Source organism: Marmota monax, unplaced genomic scaffold, assembly GCF_021218885.2.
Source record: "Marmota monax isolate L192 unplaced genomic scaffold, Marmota_monax_Labrador192_F-V1.1 WCK01_AAM20220418_F8-fsc00022, whole genome shotgun sequence".
Taxonomy (NCBI): domain Eukaryota; kingdom Metazoa; phylum Chordata; class Mammalia; order Rodentia; family Sciuridae; genus Marmota; species Marmota monax.
In genome coordinates, this window is record NW_026695215.1 from 15,711,263 (window position 1) to 15,730,082 (window position 18,820).

Consider the following 18,820-nt stretch of genomic DNA (forward strand, 5'->3'; position numbering starts at 1 on the left):
CTTAGGTTTGAGGAAAGAGGGGGGTCTCTGGGATCTTCTCCTCCAGGCTGGGAGGTCCCTCCAGATCAATTTAGAGGCATCTGCTCTGGGCCTGCACACTCTACGTTCCCCCTACCCCCAGTGTGTGCTCGGCACACAGTCAACACTGACAGCCCCCCTGGAGGGCTGGGCAGAGCAAGGGTTTGGGGCAGGCTGTACAGCTGTATATAGAATCATCCGTTGTCACTTTAATTATCCTAAAATGGGAAAGGACAAATGCTGATCACGTCCAAAGGTAATCCTGCTCAGAATATCAAATTAGAAAATAAATCTACTCTTAAAACAATTGACTAAACTCACCCACTTCAGATTGAACTTAAAGTCTTCAGAAGCAGAAAACTACAATAAAAGGGTATTGTCACTTTGAGTGACGATCAGAGGTCTGGGTGTCGGGCAGATTCGGGGATTGTTCTTGCACTGAGTCCTATCTCAGCTTTTCTGAGGTCTATGACCTTGGGTGACTTCCAAGTTCCTTTCCACTACAGCTGGGGACACTGACCATGTTTAATCCAGAAAGTGCCCTGAAGCTATAGTGAGACATTTAATGTGGAAGTGCTTTGGGAAGTAGAAAGGTCTTTGGGCTTTTTATTATTACAATTATAATACAGGCTGTCTTCTGGCCCACAAGGTCCTGTGCTTATTGTCACCTTACCTCCATTCCCATTAGAAGCCAAAGTGGGTGGGGACGGGGGGGTCACCATTTATCACTTTTTGTCTACTTAAAATTGAGTCAAATAAAACATTCTTTTAAAAGTCATTCTCCCAAAGCTCTGTGCTGAGATCAAAATCCCCTTCTTTCTGGAAGATTAACCTAGCCCGGTTATGTGTTTCTGAACAAAAGACAAGGCGTTATTCCTCATTCGGCAATATTTATTGAACAAATAAATGATGTAGCAACATATATATACTCTGAGAGGTGTGGGGAGGTCCCTGTGGCTCAGCCCATCATAACCAGGTCAAGCAGAGCAAGAGCAGGTATTCAGGGGTCATTTGGTCTGCTAAGTGGACAGTGGTTCTGGAATTGAGGGACTCAGGTAAAAAGCACACAGTACTCATGTACTCAGCAAGCCTTCCCCGGGCATAACGAATATAGTAAGAAGCAACTGGATCATAATGTTAGTTTGTAGCAATCATGGAGGTTCACATTTACTGAGTGTCATCTGCACCGAGCCAGGCACTTAGGGCTACAGTGGGAACAGCCTCCATCTCTAATGCGCTGACCTGCTTGGCTAGTGAGGGAGACCCCAATGAAGCAGAAGTCAGCTCTGTCTTTGCAGATGGAAGGAGGTGGGAAGGCCAGGACATGCTGCAAAGTCTGGAATAGGTGTATTTGCTGGGTGTTGGGAGAACAGAAATGATGAGTGAATCTCTTCTTATAAATACTTCCAGAGTCAGTTGCTTGGTATCATGGAGCCACCACGGAGGAAACCAGTAGCTCCAAGAAAAAAGGAGCTTCGGCCTCAACAACTTTGCTGAAATCCTGCGTGAACCCAGTCCTGTGTGTCTGGGATGGCATTTCAGTGCTTCTGTTCCAAGATACAGCAGGTGGGGCAGCTCAGAGACCAAAGTCAGGTAAACCTGGATCCAGAGTCTCACTGTCCACTCACCATCTTTGTAATCTTGAGAAAGAACGTCTCCAGACCTCCATTTTTCCCATCTGCTTAGTGGGAACACAACTGTCTTTCTCCTGTTTTAACCACAATATAATCAGAAAAGAATATTTTGATTTATTTTTTTTTTAACTGAGAATTTACTACAGCAGGAACTGGGTTCCATCATTTGTGCAGAGCTACATAATTTAATTCCTGCAAAAGTTTTATGCAAAAGACAGCAGAAAATAGCTATAGACCAGGATAGGCACTTCTAGTCTACCTTTGTGCCTGTGCCCGGGGGATCTGTCCCCAGCCTTCTGCTGCCTGCCTGGTTGGTCCTAAGGAGCCCACAAATCTAGTCAGATGCTATGAAATGCATGGAGGAGGGAGGGACCAAGGCAGCCACATGGAATAGGATGGAGCCTGAGTTTGTAATGGATGCAATTTAAATATTTGCTGAGAGAGTGCTTTAAACCCTAAGCGCCTCAAAAGTCACATTCTGGAAGCCAACTACAAACTGGGGATAAGTAGCTTTCCCACTGTCAAGCCAGAATGGGGGCTGCCACATTAGGGTAGAGAGCCTCCTCTTGTTCCCCCACAGCTCTGGAGAGACAGGTAAGCCAGCCCCGCACCAGGATCATTATTGGAAGGAATCCCAGTGAACTGGTACCTGTCCTTTAGGAGAGTGACAAATGGTGACACACCTTTGCAGAAAGGTCCCCTACTCATATAATGGCCCTTCATTGCTGTTCAATGTCTCCACCTACAGGATTTCCATAAGTACCTGCCTCCTGCAGGGCAGGGTAGGGTGACCTTAGCAGGTGCGGAGGTTCCCAGAAGCCTAGACTGAGTCCCAGCTGGGTTTCAGAAGCCTACACAGGGCCAGATAATTCAAGCCATTGGAGGTGAATGCATGCTGATGTCCTCTCAAGGTACAGGGCCGACTCTCACGGCCTCCTCAGTCAACCAGAGGAAGATTCGATTCGGGATGCAGACAGAATGGGTGGGAATCTTGCCTGAAGTGAAGTCTTTGGAATCTCTTCCTGTCCAGGTCTGATGTCGGACCACAAGGTTGGACCAGCCAGAAGTGACCTCGAGGCCTTGTTTGTCCCCAACTAATTAAAATAAAAATATGACATTTTGTCCTCCACTTCCTTGTCTGTGTTGCTCATCCTCAGTGTCCCCAGGACTCAGCCCAGGAAGTCTTCCTGCAAAGGACACCTGCACTCTGTCCCACCGAGGTCCTCGCTCCCTTAGGGTGGCTCTCCAACCCTTGACCTGGGCCTAGCTGACCAAGGAACCAGCTCTTCCATTTTGCATAATTTTTATTCTTTTCAATTCATATTTAAGAACAGATACTCAACTCATCTACTGGAAAACTTTCAAGGATGTTTGTATGTGTGATCAAATTTTTTTTTAATTATAAACAGTAGGAAATCTAAATACGGATCAAGCATTTCTGACGAAAATTTAGAGTCCAAGTTGAGACTCGGACTGAAGTGAAGTCTAAGTGTAAAAGACACAATGGATTTGAAAGACTTTTAAAATGAAGAACAGAATTTATTTTTTATTTGATAACATGTTGACATGATCATTTTGGGCTATTTTGGGTTAAATAACATATCTTACTAAAATCAATTTTACCTGTTTCTTTTTACTGGTATAATGTGGCTACTAGAAAACACACAATTATGCCTGTGGTTTAAATGATGTTGCTGTAAGATTGAGCAGCTCTACACAATTAATAGCGGACATCATTCAAGGCTAATGTTCCCACCCAGAATAAATGAAAAGCAGAAAAGATGCCTTCCAAAATAGCTATAGAATTATTCTGCTTTTTTGCTGAATTTTATTTTCCTGGCATAATTGCTAATATTTAGAATAATGCTCCCTCTTAAAATGACAGCCCATTTGACCTGCTCCAGATGGAGAAGTCACATTTAACTCCATTTTCCAAACTGCGCATTGTCAGGCCTCAAATTAGCATTGCCTCTTCATGATTGCTGGGACCATATTGGTATAGGACACGAAAATATTTTTCAAATGTAATAACAATGAATATTAAAATAATAGCATATTGGTCACTTGTAGAAATGAGTTGTATGTGCCGAGAAGTGGCTTCGACAATCAGCTAAGCAGAAATCTTTCTGCAATAGGATCCTAGCAGTAGAATTCACCAGAATTGAAACTGGGTAATTCTTAACAAAGAAACTTTTGAGATTCTAAAATCACTTTTAAGTGCTGTTCAGTTTATTTGTAATGATAAAACAATAATTTTATAAAATAAGTATATATTGCATATCAAGTCATTCTGTTGGTGTTCTGGTTGCACTATTTCTAACAAGAATGATTGACATTCACACAAAATATGTACTATGCATGTTTAAATGATATGCGGTGGGGGTTAGAGGCAAGAAGAGGGAACTGGGGAGTTCTGTCTCTGATCTAGATAAGTGAACTCCTAAGACACCACCCTCTCACCATAGCACCAGAGACCTGGAAAAATGCCCACCTACCCTGCAAAATGTCTAAGTGCTCTGGAGAGTGATTTAAAATAGGCAGATTTGGGAGAGAAGATGAATCCTGTAGGAAGTTCTCAGCTGGGGTGAGTTTTTTGGTTCAAACCTTTGTCCTGAGGATGGCTGCAGCCCTGGGGTGCAGGGGCCAAAACTTTGATAGGAAACCTTCAGGAGGGGTAACACATGTCTTGGTTGCTAGAGTGTCAGAGGCGACTCTCAGAGAGGAAGGGGCCACTAGGGATGGGGCAGTCTACACCCTACAAGCTGGGCAGGTGGAATGTCCTGGGAATAGAGTGGGAACTGGTGCCCAAGGTGGGTGGAGAAAGCTATAGCTTAAATATAGTTGAGTTCATGGTCTGTTGGAAGAAAATGCCAACCCACTTTTTGAAGGAATATAACAAGCCAGTCTTCTCAACATCATGTTCAAAGTGTCCAGGATACAGTCCCAACTTCCTTGGCAATATGAAGATCCCCCAAAGAAGACCCCTTATTAAGAAAAAAAGATAACAGAAGCCAACTTGGAGAAAACTGCAGAGTTCAAGGGAGAAATGGAGAATCCCGCAGTCATAACAGGAGAATTGTGATGCCTCTCTTTCAGTAACGAATTGAGCAAGAGACAAAAGTCAAATCCATGAAGTCACTGATACTCTCAACACCACTCTCCTCCACACTCAGCTGACATGTGGAGAATATCCTATTCAACCGCAGAGCACACTCAACCTCAGGTCTCCTTCATACCGACCACCTGCTACGAAGAAGTCCTGAAAATGTAGTGTGTTCTCTGACCATGGGAGAGTTAAACCAGAAATCAACATTTAACAAGAGACCTAGAGAAACCGCAGATAGTTAGAAATTAAATGCTACATATCAATACACGGATGGAAGAAAAATCAAAAGGGAAATTAGAAAATAATTGGAATTGAAGATAACACAGATACCACCCATCAAAATTTGTTGGATGCTGTGAACTCTGTGCTTAGAGAGAAACATATAGCTTTATAAGCAGGTTATGAAGAATGAACAATCTAAAATCAAGAAGCTAGAAAAAGAGCAAAGTAGGCCCAAGATAAGTAGATTTTTTGAAACACCCTATTTTTGTATTTAAATCATGTAAAAGAATTTAAATATTATATAACACTTGAAAGGCTGGTAGCATACACAGACACACAGCTTAGCACCACAGGCCTATATGGTTCATTAATGAATTCTATCATATGACCAAACGGGAAAGACACCAATTACAAGGGATTTGTTTTTAGAAAATACAGGAGAAAGGAATGCTTTTTAAAAATTCTTTCTCGGGCTGGGGATGTGGCTCAAGTGGTAACGCGCTCGCCTGGCATGTGCAGGGTGCTGGGTTCGATCCGCAGCACCATATAAAAATAAAATAAAGATGTTGTGTCCACAGAAAACTAAAAAAATAAATATTAAAACTTCTCTCTCTCTCTCTCTAAAAAAAAAAATTCTTTCTAGGCTGAGTATGGTGGTGCACACCTGTAATCCCAGTGACTCAGGAGGCTGAGGAAGGAGGATCACAAGTTCAAAGCCAGCCTCAGCAACTTAGTGAGGCCCTAAGTAACTCAGTGAGACCCTGCCTCTAAATAAAAATAATTTTAAAAAGGGCTGAGGATGTGGCTCAGTGGTTAAGGGCTCCTGGGTTTAATCTCTGGTACCAAAAAAAAAAAATTTTTTTTTCCTAAGAGGCCAGCATTACCCTCATAGAAAAATGGATTTGGACATTATAAGCAAAGACAGAGACCTCTGTCTGTGAACACAGGTGCAAGCATCCTCAACAATGTATCTTAGCAGATTTAATCCAATTCTATAAAAAGGATCATGGCTTAGTAGAATTTATGCCAAGAATGCAAGATTCACTCAATATAATCCACCATATTAACAGGCTACAGGAGAAAAATAAAAATGAGTTGAATAGATGCAAAAAAGAATTTGGCAAAATTCAACAGCCGTACATAATGAAATCTTCTAATAAACTAGCAGTAGAAGGGGGCTTGTTCAAACTGATCAAAGACATACAAGAAAAACCTATAGTTTGCATCATCCTAACAGTGAAATATTAAATCTTTCCTTCTTAAGATCAGGAACAGGGCAGGATGCCTGTTCCCCCCATTTAATAGTTCTCGGACACTTTTTAGGGGCCAGGAACTGTGCCAATGACTTTAAAGCAACCCTTTGTATGAGTAACAAGCTTTCTTCCATCATCCAGATAAAGAGGCAAAGCACAGAGAGGTTAAGAAACTTGCCCAATGTCATGGAGTAATCATAAACCACAATTTGAATTCAGATCGCCCTGACTTGAGAGTCTACTTCTTAACCACAAGTGTCTTTTCAGCAGTGGAATAATAATTACTACAGGAGCATTGAGGCTGTCAGAAGCCTCTGTGTCTCGTTTTTCCTTTCCGCTTCCTTCCCATAAGCCCAGAGGCAAAGATAACCTCAGATGCTTGTTCCCCAGGGTCTGAACAGATGCAGGCTAAACAGGGCAAGGTTCCCAGGAGGGGCCAGAGCGCAGGCCCTGATTCACACCTCTCCATCAAAGGCACCATTTTCCCCATCAATAGAAATATTCAAATTACAATGGCATTTTGCTCCTAAAAGTAACCTAATTTGCTCATTTTCATTATTTAGAGGCAGTTAATTAAAAACCCAGCGGATATTTGTTTTCTGCCTTCACAACACCAGTGATTTCTTGCTGCCGCGATTTCACAGTATTACGGTTTTATGACTTGATGCGTCATCCCCTTGTGGGTTTCTGACGGCCATGTCTCCCATTACTTTAATTTCAAGCAAGACATTAACTACTGTTTGATTTCAGCCATTGCAGGAGGTGCGTGAGGGGCCAAGAGCCGGAGCCGGCCGGATTGCACAGTGGAGAGGGGGGACCCAGGTCCCTCCCAAGGAAGGCTGTGCATTAAGTGTTTGGCTGGCCACAAACAGGAAAGCTGAGTCTTAGGCTCACTCAGCCATTGCATTGTCTCCCAATGATGGAGAAGAAACGAAGATGCTCAAATGTGACCCACATCAACTGCGACGCTTCTCAGCGAGTGAAGCTCTTACTTGGTGAGCTGTGCAAATTTTGCAATTTACTCTATCAACGTGACTAAATAATTTTCAGCATGAAACTTCTTTTGCATCTTGGAGTGGAATTAACACTCTAAGAAAATGGGTCAGACTGATCTGGTAACTCTGAACCTGCTTGATGAAGGTCACTTCAGGCTGAGAAAAGCTCTGTCCTGGAATTGCTGATTGAAGGCTAACCATCAGGAAGCTAGCTGGAAAGAAGTGAGCAAGATTTTTTAGTTGCATGTTAAGAAAAAAACCAAAAACCAGCATGAGAAGCAGGCTTTGGTAGCTTATCTGCAGGTGAGAGTCTTTGAGAACAGCTGGGCACGGTGGCCCATGCCTGTAATCCCAGCAGCTCGGGAGGATGAGGCAGGAGGATCTCAAGTTCAAATCCAGCATCAGCAAAAGTGAGGTGCTAAGCAACTCAGTGAGACCTTGTCTCTAAATAAAGTACAAAAAATAGGGCTGGGGATGTGGCTCCGTGGTTAAGTGCCCCTGAATTCAATCCCTGGTACCTGCTCCCTGCAAAAAAAAAAAAAAAAAAAAAAAAAAATCTGTAGAAACAAAGCTTTGTAAGCTACTCAGGTAGTAAGCATAATCTGTTGACTTTGTTTCCAAAACAAATGAGTCATCCCACCAGCTCTTGCTCCGTTAGCAGAGAATTCACCTTTATATCTACCAGGAGAACTCCTACACAAACTTCAAAACCCAGTTTAAGCATGACCCACACCAAGGGGCCTGCCCTGGCTTCTTCACCTGAAATGGGGCCACCTCCTTACCTCCAGCTGAAATGCTCCACCATACCCCATGCCTCTTGTCCTTCCTGGGCATTTCTTCCTACATTGCCAATTGTGTTCACGGATGTTTTTATCCTCCTGAGAGTTCTCTGAGGCAAGACTGCACTTCTGATCTCCCTGATCGTCCCACCTCACTTTAGGCCTGACTTCACACAGATGCTCAGGGTATGTTCATTGGGTGTCAAAGAAACTAAGTCTTCATGAAGTCGGAGGGAGTGCTGCACAATGGTTAGGACCAGAGTCTTTGGAACCAGAGTGACTTGGCTTGAGGGACCAGCTCCAAATTGACTGTGTGACCTGGGCCAGAGGAAGTGCATTCACTTCTGCAGCCTCTCCCTCGTCCACCGGGTGGGAATCATAGTGGATTTTACCACTGGGTATGCAGAAGTTAAAAATGAGCAAGACAAAGCAATAGAGCGCTTTGTAAAAAGCTGGCCCAGGAAAGTGCACGGTAGCAGCTGCCGACCTCAGGGTGACACCGTCCAGTGGAGGCTGAGTCTAGAGTTCTTCTGGTTTTGACCTCACTCAGGAGGAGCCACAGAGCGGGTTCCCACTGAGTCTAGAAGATCCTGCTTCCTTTCCCACTGCCATTGGTCAAGCACCAACCCTGTACCCAGCCCCATCTCAAGGTCTGTCTCCTCTCCGGCTTAGATGCCCTTGTGTAGTGAGCCATCTCTTGGGGTTCGCAGGTCCCAGGGTCCCTCTCATGTGTGATGCCATCCCTGAGTTCGGGTTGCTGGCTGGCTTCTTTCACCTCAGTGGCACCGCTGGACACAAGGCTGAGTCCTCTCCAAGTTCACGGCCAGTCTCTGAGCACACTCCATGATCTCCATCCACCACCAATCCCACTGCGGGGGCTCGTCCCCAGAGACAGATGGCTCAAACGAGGCACAGGGCAGTGGAAGACGTGCCCACTGCCCCTCCAGCATTGGCCTCTTGTTTCTCTGGCTCTGTGGCTCACACTCTGCATCAGCTGTCTCTTCCTCCAGCAGAGTCCCCGACATCAATGAACAGCTGTGGGTACTTGAGGCTTCCTATTTCTACAAGTTGACAAGTCTCACCCATACGCCACATGCTGTGCACTAAGGTTCCCAGATGTTCAGGCCAGGGAACCCTAAAGGGGCAGAGACATATTTTACATGTTTAATTCAAGTTAAGGCAAGTGTCAGGAAAAATCCATATTTTGAGCTGCAGAAGAAAGAGAAATGGCAGCCCGATCGATATTACAGAAGTATATGGACTCTTTCACTGTTCCATCAATTCCTGGAGCTAATAAGTCAGCCTCTCAGGGGACAGTTTCATACTTTCAAACAAAAGTTCTGAGGTCTGCTGCCTGTCAGGTGTGACTCCGGCTTCCATCCTCACCCAGGTGAGTGGGAAACAAGAGTCTTCCTCTTTCAGGGGCCAGGTGACCCCTGTCATCAAGGCCAGGACAGCTCGGTTGAGGTGGCTGGAGAATTCTTCATTTCCTTGTCACCGATACAGCCCACAAACCCCCACAGAAGACATGCTGATTTAACTGGCCATTACCAGTGTGGCCAATCTAGAAGGTTCTGGCTAGGGGGAATTAGAAAATAAAAGACTCAAAAATGCAGATTTTGAAGATAAAATAGCTGGGATCAGGTGGGGCACTGCTCTCTGATGGAGAAGCAGATCTGAAGAGCTAGTCTTTATTTATATACATCTCATTATCAGGCTAAAGACTATGCAAGCATTATTCTTTGTACTCAGACAATTATAGAACTAGAAACATTCATGTAGCTTTTCCGCAGTTGTAGCTTGCAGTTGCAAGATGCAATGTCAGGAGCTTTGTGTAGCTCTCAAGAAAGTTCATTGTTTAAACTTACTGTTAAGCGGGCAGCTCTGGAAGTAGTGAAGCTGGTGAAACATTGTGGTTGTCGAGCAGGAGAGCTCTTCTGTTCCCAGGAACTATGTGCCTGAGATCAAGGTCAAGGCTGATAAGACTCTTCTGCAGAGCCTCCTCGCACAGGGCATGGCCACAGCAGCTAGGCACCCTGCACCCCTAAACAGGAACATTCCCAGGCACTCGGCTTGTCAAAGCCACATTATCTTCAGAGACCCCAGTCTCAGACACTGCTCTCCCATTCCCAGTCACCACTCTCTACAATAAGTCAAACTCAGGAGAGAGATTTGAAACTCAATTTTAGGTTCCTGCAGAAAAGGCTAGGGGCAATAATTAAGACTCTAGCTTCCAGCCTTCTTTTCTAATTTTGGAACAAAATAAAACCATTGTTTTCCAAAAAAAAAAAAAAAAATCAGCTGGAGCAAGAATGAAATGGCCAGGTCACACTTACTCCCTGGGCCCAGAGCCATGATGGACAGGTTATTGCCACACAGGGGTAAGCACTTGGGCGCTGGCCTATCAGCTAAGGGACTCCTAACAACTCTCTCATTTCCTTTTTATGTACCTTTTCTTTCTTCCTAGCAACAGAAAGCCAATGCAAATGTAAAAGGTTGGCCGCTTCAAAGTTTACAGTAAATAACTTGAAAGAGCTGTAAATTACCCAAGCCCTGGGTGTCAGAAGCTAATGTCTTCTAAATGTAACCCATTTCCAGCAGAGCCAGACTCTGCTTTGACATTTTCCTCCACGGCACAAGGATATTTGTATTATAGGTGCTTTGCTCCGGCTCTAATTTGCTTATTGTGATTCGCATGGACCCGCGATGCTAATAGGATGCTCCATTTCCCCCCTGGACCCATGCAAGTGAAATGACAGCTTCCTGATCTATCTCATCGCATAGGAAACACTCTTAGGCTACCGCTTAACCTTCTGTGCAAAGCATCTGTGCGTTCAGTTCATTTTTAAAGCTGCGTAGAAGTGGGAAGAGAAGTGGAATTCCTCCCCCTCTCTCTGTATTTGTAGAAGACCCAAGAGGATTTAATTCCCTGGCCTCCAGCAGGGAAGGTCACATGATGATACTATTCCGTAGTGAGATCCCAAATTCTGCATATCCCAGAACTATGAAATCGATGCAGTCCTTTTGGGTAATGCCTCAGAATTTCCTCTGTTTTTATTGATCGGGAAGTCTGCATTACATATTTCTGTATTGATTTATCAGCAGTGGTTTTTCATCCTTGGCAAAGAGTATTTGGCCCAGAACTTCCATGACAAGCTTGGAATTCAACTGCTTATACCTTTTGCTACTCGTTCATCTCACAATCACCCTTGTGCACAAGATATTCAGAATAATTAATGAGTGCCAGTTATATAGAAGACACTGCAGAGGAGCAAAGAATGAGGATTCCACCCTATCCCTCAAGATGACATTTCTTGAGGAAGGGAAGCTGGACGTGACATACGGAGCATTCCTGAGCGGAAGAATTCATTTCCTGGTCACCTGACTGTTACATATCAGATAATCCCCTAAGCTTTAGAGTTGGATATTTTCATTTCCCGTCCAGAGGGAATAGAATTCCAAAGAGCATATGTGTGTGTACTTGGAGTTTGTGCAAAGAAGATCAGCTCTGGTGCTTCCTCTTTGTGTGACCTCACTTCTTGGAAAGATGTTATTCCAGGGTGATTGCTAGGGCCTGAATATAGGTGCCCCCCAATGCTTATGCACAAACTGAATCCCCACTGTGGTGGATTAGGAGGGGACATTGGGAAGTGACTAGGCCCCCACTAAGGGTAGGGCCCTCATTGAGGGACTAATGTCCTCATGGAAGAGGCCAGAGGAAGCTTGATTGCTCCTTCCTCAAGTGAGGACATGGCAAGAAATCAGCAGCCTGCATTGCAGGAAAGGAGTCCTCACCAGAACCTGAGCCGGCTGGCACCCTGATCTTGGACTTCAACTTCGATGGACGTGAGCTGACTTCCCTACAAGTCACATGGGTCTCAGCCACTCCATTGAAAGCAAAGGCTATGAACTCTTCATTTTCCCGGCATGATCAGCTTCCCTCGGGATCATGGGCCAACACATCCGGGGAAATAGGTCCTACTTCCATCCATTACACATCCATGATATGGCCCCAGCACCTGCTCGGTGCAGAATCTGAGAGAGGAATGGAGTAGCCCATCGAGAATGAAAGTGAAGGGCTGGGGCTATAGCTCAGTTGGTAGAGTGCTTGCCTCGCATGCACAAGGCCCTGGGTTCAATCCCCAGCATCACAATTGAAAAGAGAGAGAGAGAGAGAGAGAGAGAGAGAGAGAGAGAGAGAGAGAGAGAATATTCTGAAAGTGAAATGGTTCCTATATTCTGGGCCATGACTTGGAATAGGTACAAGATTTTAAATTGTGTTAGGGGAGGAGATAGAGGATAAGTAAAGAATGAGAAGAAATTCTTTATTCAAGTTGGGAAGTTGGAAGGGTCGATAGTGCATTCCTGGTAGGAAAAAATAGGAAGTGCACAGGCCCTGAGGCAGGAGAGTATGAAACCCCTCTTGAGGAAAAGATGGGGGGATCTGAACGCCATGAGGGGATCTGATGGCATGAAAAGAACTGCAGTGGATCTGGTCATATCACACTTTCAATTCAAGGCGCTCTCGTCTGCCCACAAGGTGTTCTTTGAAGACATCTTGCTTCCTGGCACTTAGCATATTAGAAGGTGGCTGGCTGAGGTGCAGAGAAGTTATGTGGTGTCAAAGGCTACACAATGATGGGATCAGCCTTGGTGACGGTTGAAAGTTGAACAAGTAGGTAATCCTACTTCAGGGATACAATCAACCATAGACATGTGGAACTCCCAGCTTCAACATGTGAGTTTATTCATTAACAGGGTCTTTCTAGAGGTCAAACTGAGATCATTCAGGGTGGGTTCTAACCCAGGGTGGCCTGTGTTCTTATAAAAAGGGGAAATTTGGGCACAGAGAGACAGGCACAGAAGGAAGAGGATGGGAAGTCACACAGGTGACAGAGAGATGATTGACAGAAGTAATGAAGTGACATCATGCCAAGCCAAGGAGTGGCAGCAGCCCCGTGCTCTCAGGACAGACAGGGAAGGCCCTCCCCTGGAGCCATCAGGAGGGGCTTGGCCCTGTGGCCTTCATGCTGATCTCAGGCGTCTGGCCTCCAGAGCGGAGACCATGAACTTGGCGGTGTTAAGCGCCCTGGTCCCCAGTGCTTGTTAGCAGCCCCAGCAAACCCCAGGCACCACAGCAGGATCAGACTTGGCATCTGCTTCCTGAGCTACAACCCATGGCAGTGCCCTGTCCCCAGCTGTCCTTCAGCTCCGCCTGGGTCTGACCCATGGTCCACCATGGATCGCACGCCACGGTCCCCTGGGCCCCAGGGCCTCGGAGGGAGCAGATGGGCCTCCAGCAGCCGCGGCTCAGGGCCTGCTGAGTGGGGGTAGGGATGAGCATCAGGGCTGGCCACAGATTCGGGGTCCATGGGCACCACATGCTCTGTGGGGCTGGGGTCAGTGGGAAAGGCCCCCCAGAGTTTGCTGAGGGTACTTACGTGAGCTTTAAATTTCTGGTCAGATTTTCTCAAGGAGAAATGAAAATACTCCTTGTTAGTGTTTCCAAAACTTAGAAGAAATGTGGTATTAAAGAAAGAAATTCACGAATACTTCAATAAAAGGGCTATAAATAAACCTGTTATTATTTCATTTTGTGTGTCTCCCTCGAGGGGCCAACCTGATAAGCATTCCAATTTACACCTGGTCCAACTTTCTGGGATCACACGTGGACACATTATTTGCTTTTCTCAGGAAACAGCAGGGGCTCTGTCTCCCCCTACATTAGGGACCACAGCCGAGACTGATGCTGGCAGGGCCTCCTGGCTTTTCCAAGGAGATAAAATTTAGAAATATGATGTAAAAAGGCCAAAAGGAATGGTAATCCTACTTCCAGGGTACAATCAACCATAAATTCTAGACATGTTTACTTCCAATCTTCTTTCAGTAAATTGTCCAAAACAGATGTTGCCTTATGTTACAATTCTGCATATTGTATTTTTATCTAATAATATAAGAGCATTTTCTTAGCTTATTAAAGTCTCCTTGGGCGCGTCATTTTGATGGTTGCATAATATTCCAGTCTGTGGATGTAGCCGATCTATTGAAACTGTATCCAAATGGTTGAAATGTAGATTGTTTCCAATTTTAAACAACCATGCATAGCACCAAGATGAACAGTTTCACATGATTTTTTTTTTAATATTGATAGAATGTTGATGAGCTCTGAAAGTGAAGATATACTGGGCACAAACATTTTCAAGTTCATGCTGTTTTGCTATTTCACTTAAAAACACAAACTTCCGGCCTCACTTTTCCAGTGTAAGTGTGCACTACCCAACACCCCACCCCTGATGTCAAACTCCCAGGAGATGGAGCAAGCCTTCCCATCGCTGGGGAGGGGGCTGCAAGCCCTAGATGGAAGACCTTAGTGGGTGATTGTCCTGTGATCTACGGGAAATCTCAGCCCATGAGCCGCTCCAATGAGCCAACGTGCCCTCCTCCCTCCCAGGCCACCACCACAGTGACTGTGACTCTCCTATGACACTCTGGGGGAACACCATGCTCAGGAGGGTCCCGAGGTGGCTTCCCGTCTCCGGTCAGGCTGGCACAGGAGACGGTGGCAGAGAAGCCAAAGGCACCTGCCTGCCGGGAGGGATGGTCTGAGCTCCCGCCGACAGACACCCAGCAGCAACAAGAGGAAAGCCACACATTTTTGCCTCTTCCTTCCCAGAATGTAGGGGCTCTTTGGGGTTTTCAATTAGCACCTCTCTCACCACATGGCAAGACTGAAAGGAGCAGAATGGGGTATTTCTGGGGAAGCCCGCGGCTGAGCTGATGCTCACAGTGGACAACAGCAGAAGCCTTCCGCCCTCCTGTAGCATGTGCCAGTGAGCAGCAGGCGGGCTGAGGCTCTGATCTAAGTCGCACTGGTTGCTATAGGAAGGGAGGAAAGGAGAGAGAAAGGGTGTGCAATGAGCATCTACCACACATCTAGTGCCAGATGTGGCATCTCAGAAACATCAGCTCACTGAATCCTGGGTACACTGACGAGAACTAGTTAGAGAAAAATAAACTAAAGCTCAGAGAGGTTATGGGACTCACCTAAGGTTGCACAGCCAATAAGTGGCCCAGCCTGTCTCATTCCCATGTGCATACTCCTTCTGGGTCTTTAAAGAGTCAGCAGCCATGACCTTTAAAGAGAAGTCTTTAAAAAGAAGCCCTTCCTATGGGTTGTGCACAAACTCTATGTTGCTTTCTCCACAGCTGAGTTCAGATAATCTACAGGATCCTAGCGCCAGTGAGATGATCTAGGTCTCAGGTCCCTCGTAGATGGATATCAGAGCTCCAACAAAAAGCAGGCAGGTGAAGGTCCCCGAGTCTTGAGTTCTGCCCTTCCTGGGGCCGGCAGAGTGCTCCATCATTTGAAAGGCTCCATTGTGGGGTCAGATGGCTTAGCAGTTCACTCATCAGTTTTCACTGAGCATCTACTGTGTGCCATCCAGAATAGGCCCCAAGTATCTGGAGGTCAGTTGGAGGTCACTGAGCTCCAGCCTGCTCCTGTTCGGACCTGCTGGGGAAGAAGGAGCAGCCCTGGGGCAGGAGTGGACAGGTGGCAGGAACATGGCTCCTGCCTGCCCTCAGACCTCGTCAAGCCGCGTTGAGGAAGGAACAATGCCATCCAGCTGATGGTCCTGCCATTCTGCCTCCTTGCAAGGGGTCTCAGGAGAAGGCTCCAGTTAGCCTGGTGGCTCCTTTCAGGGCCATCCTGCTGGCCAACTGAGCACTGGGATTGCACAGTCGGATAAGGCGCTGGATCGAGAACCCAGTTTCCGGCAGAGACTCAACCCCACACCGTGTGAAAAACACCCTTGTCCCTACAACAAAATCCATGGACAGTTTGCCCTGTGGGAAGAGGACTCGGAATCCTGGCTGGCTGTGGACTGGATTGTGTGACTATTACTTTTAAAGTGGAAGGAGATAGAGGGACATGCAGAAGGGAGGAGGATCTTTGGGAGGAGGTCATGATGCTGCTGCAGAATCATCTGGAAGGGAGCACATACCCAGCTTCCTTCCTTGTCCATCACCACCCTTGGTTAGGAACTAGCCCACAGTAGCCTACAACCAGCCTACAACTGGCCATATCAGTGCCCCTCTCTGGCATCCCACCTGCTACAGTGAACGGGGGGGGGGGGCGGGGGGAGTGAGGGTTGAACTTGAAACATGAGCAGAGCTGACCAGCCCAGTCAGGCTCTCAGGGACCTGGCTGACAGGGACCAAGCCAGCTGGACGATAGTGGGTTCTGGACCAGGATGCACACCGATGAGCTTGTGGTTAGGCAAGGCCTTGGGAGAGCAGCCCAGACCCTTTAAAGAGAGATTATGAAGCTCAAGGGCAGATAGGAGGCTGGACGGAGACAGGGGAGATCAAACCGTGGATGGGGGTTCTCTGTGTCTTATGGGGCCTGGCCTCCCACAGCACACTTGGTCCCTTTGGTATGTGTCTGTATCCTTCCAGCACGTTGGCTGCCCAGCGAAAGCATGTGTGGCTTGCTCTGCCTTCCACGCAGGATGTTTCCAAGATGCTGGCCAGACTGCAGCACAGGGTCCCTCAAGACTCTGCCCGACTTTCTGTTTTGTAATCAAAGAGCGTCAAAGACACTAAAAGCAGCAGTGTGTTATCAACAACAACACAAAAAGGTGGATCAAGACAAAAATCATTTAAAACAGCAGAAAAGGCGAAGAACGAGGCTAGAATAAAAACGAACGCGATAAAAATAAAGCTCAAAATAAAAGTTGAACGTGATGAAAGAACCAGATAAAATATAAACCATGGATACAAAGTAAAGAAAGAGATAAAAGGGAGTCGGTCATTAAGCTCCGAGTCAGCGGAGAACAATTAAAATATAAGGCATAAAAGAACAAAGCGAATACTAAAAGAATATAATCTACAAACTATAAAAGTAGGGTAATCAGGCCATAAAACAAAATAGAATAGAAGACAGGTTATTAGGCCACAAGGCACATGAGTGTCCATGAGAATACACTATCACAGCCTCTCTAGCCCAGCTGGTCCCCACTGGTGCACAACCTCCCATGGCTGTCCTCCCATGATCAGAGGACCCCAGGCAGAGGTCCTCCAAGGGTAGAGACCTCCAAGGGTCAGGGAGCAGGACATTTGTGTTTTCCTTTTGAACTCTCTCCTCCAATGTGTGCCCCACTCCATTCTAGCTCCTTTAAGTGACCAGATGAAAAACATGGCGCCCACTTCTGTGAGACCACCTGGTTTTCTTCAGCACCTTAGCTATGTTTGGTGGGTAACAAGGAACAGAGCCTGAAGATACAGTCCATCACGGAGTCCAGGCAGGAAGGTTCAGAGCTGCCACAGTGGATCCCGGATGGGAGGACAAAAGGAAAGGCTGAGGAACTTGTGAGTCTGGGATTCTGAAAAATGGCAGCTGGGCTGGAGGGGTCAGAGGTGGTAACTGGGGAAGAGTGTCTGTGCTTTCCTTGGCTCACCAGGGTGCTGATGAGGATCAGAAGACCAAAGGCAACCAGGCAATATGGAGATACACATATCTTTCTTTTTTTTTTTTTTTGAGGCAAGATGAAGCTGACCACTATCAGGAATCTTCCAAGCCCAGAAAGCAAATATCTACCTAGGAAAAATTGCTTTTTTCATATATTTAAGAGTATAGGATTATTTAAGTTTTCTACTTCTTCTTGTATCAATTTGATACATTTTAATAAATTGACATAGTTTGATTGAAATGAAATTTGCCCATGTCATTTAAATTTTCAAATGTATTTCCATAATTCATTTAAAATGCATCATTTGGCATTTGATTTTCTCTTTTTTCATTCCTGTTACAGATAATACAAGGATTAGATCATATTCTTCCTTTTTAACTTTTCATCTTCGGCAAAGGTTTAATAATTTTTTAAATGTTTTCAAAGAGCAAACCCCCAAAATAGAAATTAATAAAATAGCAAATAACCAAACTATAGAAAGGACCATTAGGGCAGAAAAATTCAAAAGCTCAAAAATATTAGCTAACTATGTTAGTGAACTTTTCATCACTGTGATCAAAAGAACTGACAAGAATAACTTAAAGCAAAAATTTATTTTGGCTCACAGTTTCAGAGGTTCAGTTATTGGTCAGCTGATTCCATAGCTCTGGGTCCCTAGAACATCATGGCGGGAGAGCATGGTGAAGGAAAGCCACTCAGTTCATGATAGCCAGGAAGCAGAGAAACCTTGAGTGCAAGGAGCCAGTGATAATGGGCCCACTTCCTCCAGCCATGTCCTACCTGCCCACAGTTACCACCCATCAATCCATTCAAAGTATTAATCCATCAAAATGGATTAATCCAAAAAATTGGATTAATCCACTGATTAGGATACAGCTCTCATAATCTAATCATCTCACCTCTGAACATTCCTGCACTGTCTCATATGTGAGCTTTCTGGGGACACCTCATATCCAAACCCTAACACTAATAGAGAGGAAGGCTATATCCCACACAATGTTTAGTGGTAAGACCTATCTGGGGTTACTTTGCAAAGTCACATCAGACAGGACATGGAACTTGAGTTGGGATGTAAATATAGAAGTATTTGAACTGACCAAGAAGAGGAGGAAAAGGAAGAGGAAGGAGAGAGGAGTAAGAAGAGAAAGAGGAAGTGGGCTGGGAGGGCTTAAGGCATGGAGCACACGGGTTGGTCTATCTGGTTTCTGCTACAGGATTTAAGGCCACAGAATTAAACAGTGAGAAAGGGACAGAACATAAGGGTCTGTGACAGGAAAGTGGATGGAAGAATTTGGGGCACATTCTGAGGTGTCCAGTAGATGGAGGGGGCTGTCCTGTAGCAG

General features: G+C 45.6%; 1 protein-coding gene and 1 non-coding gene across 3 annotated transcripts in view; one reads left to right on the forward strand and one right to left on the reverse strand.

The window, feature by feature from the left end:
* Clstn2 (calsyntenin 2) overlaps positions 1-18,820 on the reverse strand; it is a 590,554-nt gene that overhangs the window by 147,383 nt on the left and 424,351 nt on the right. The gene's annotated exons all lie outside the window — the stretch shown is intronic.
* On the forward strand, positions 12,094-12,161 carry Trnaa-cgc (transfer RNA alanine (anticodon CGC)). The gene has a single exon. It is a non-coding gene; the product is annotated as a tRNA-Ala (tRNA).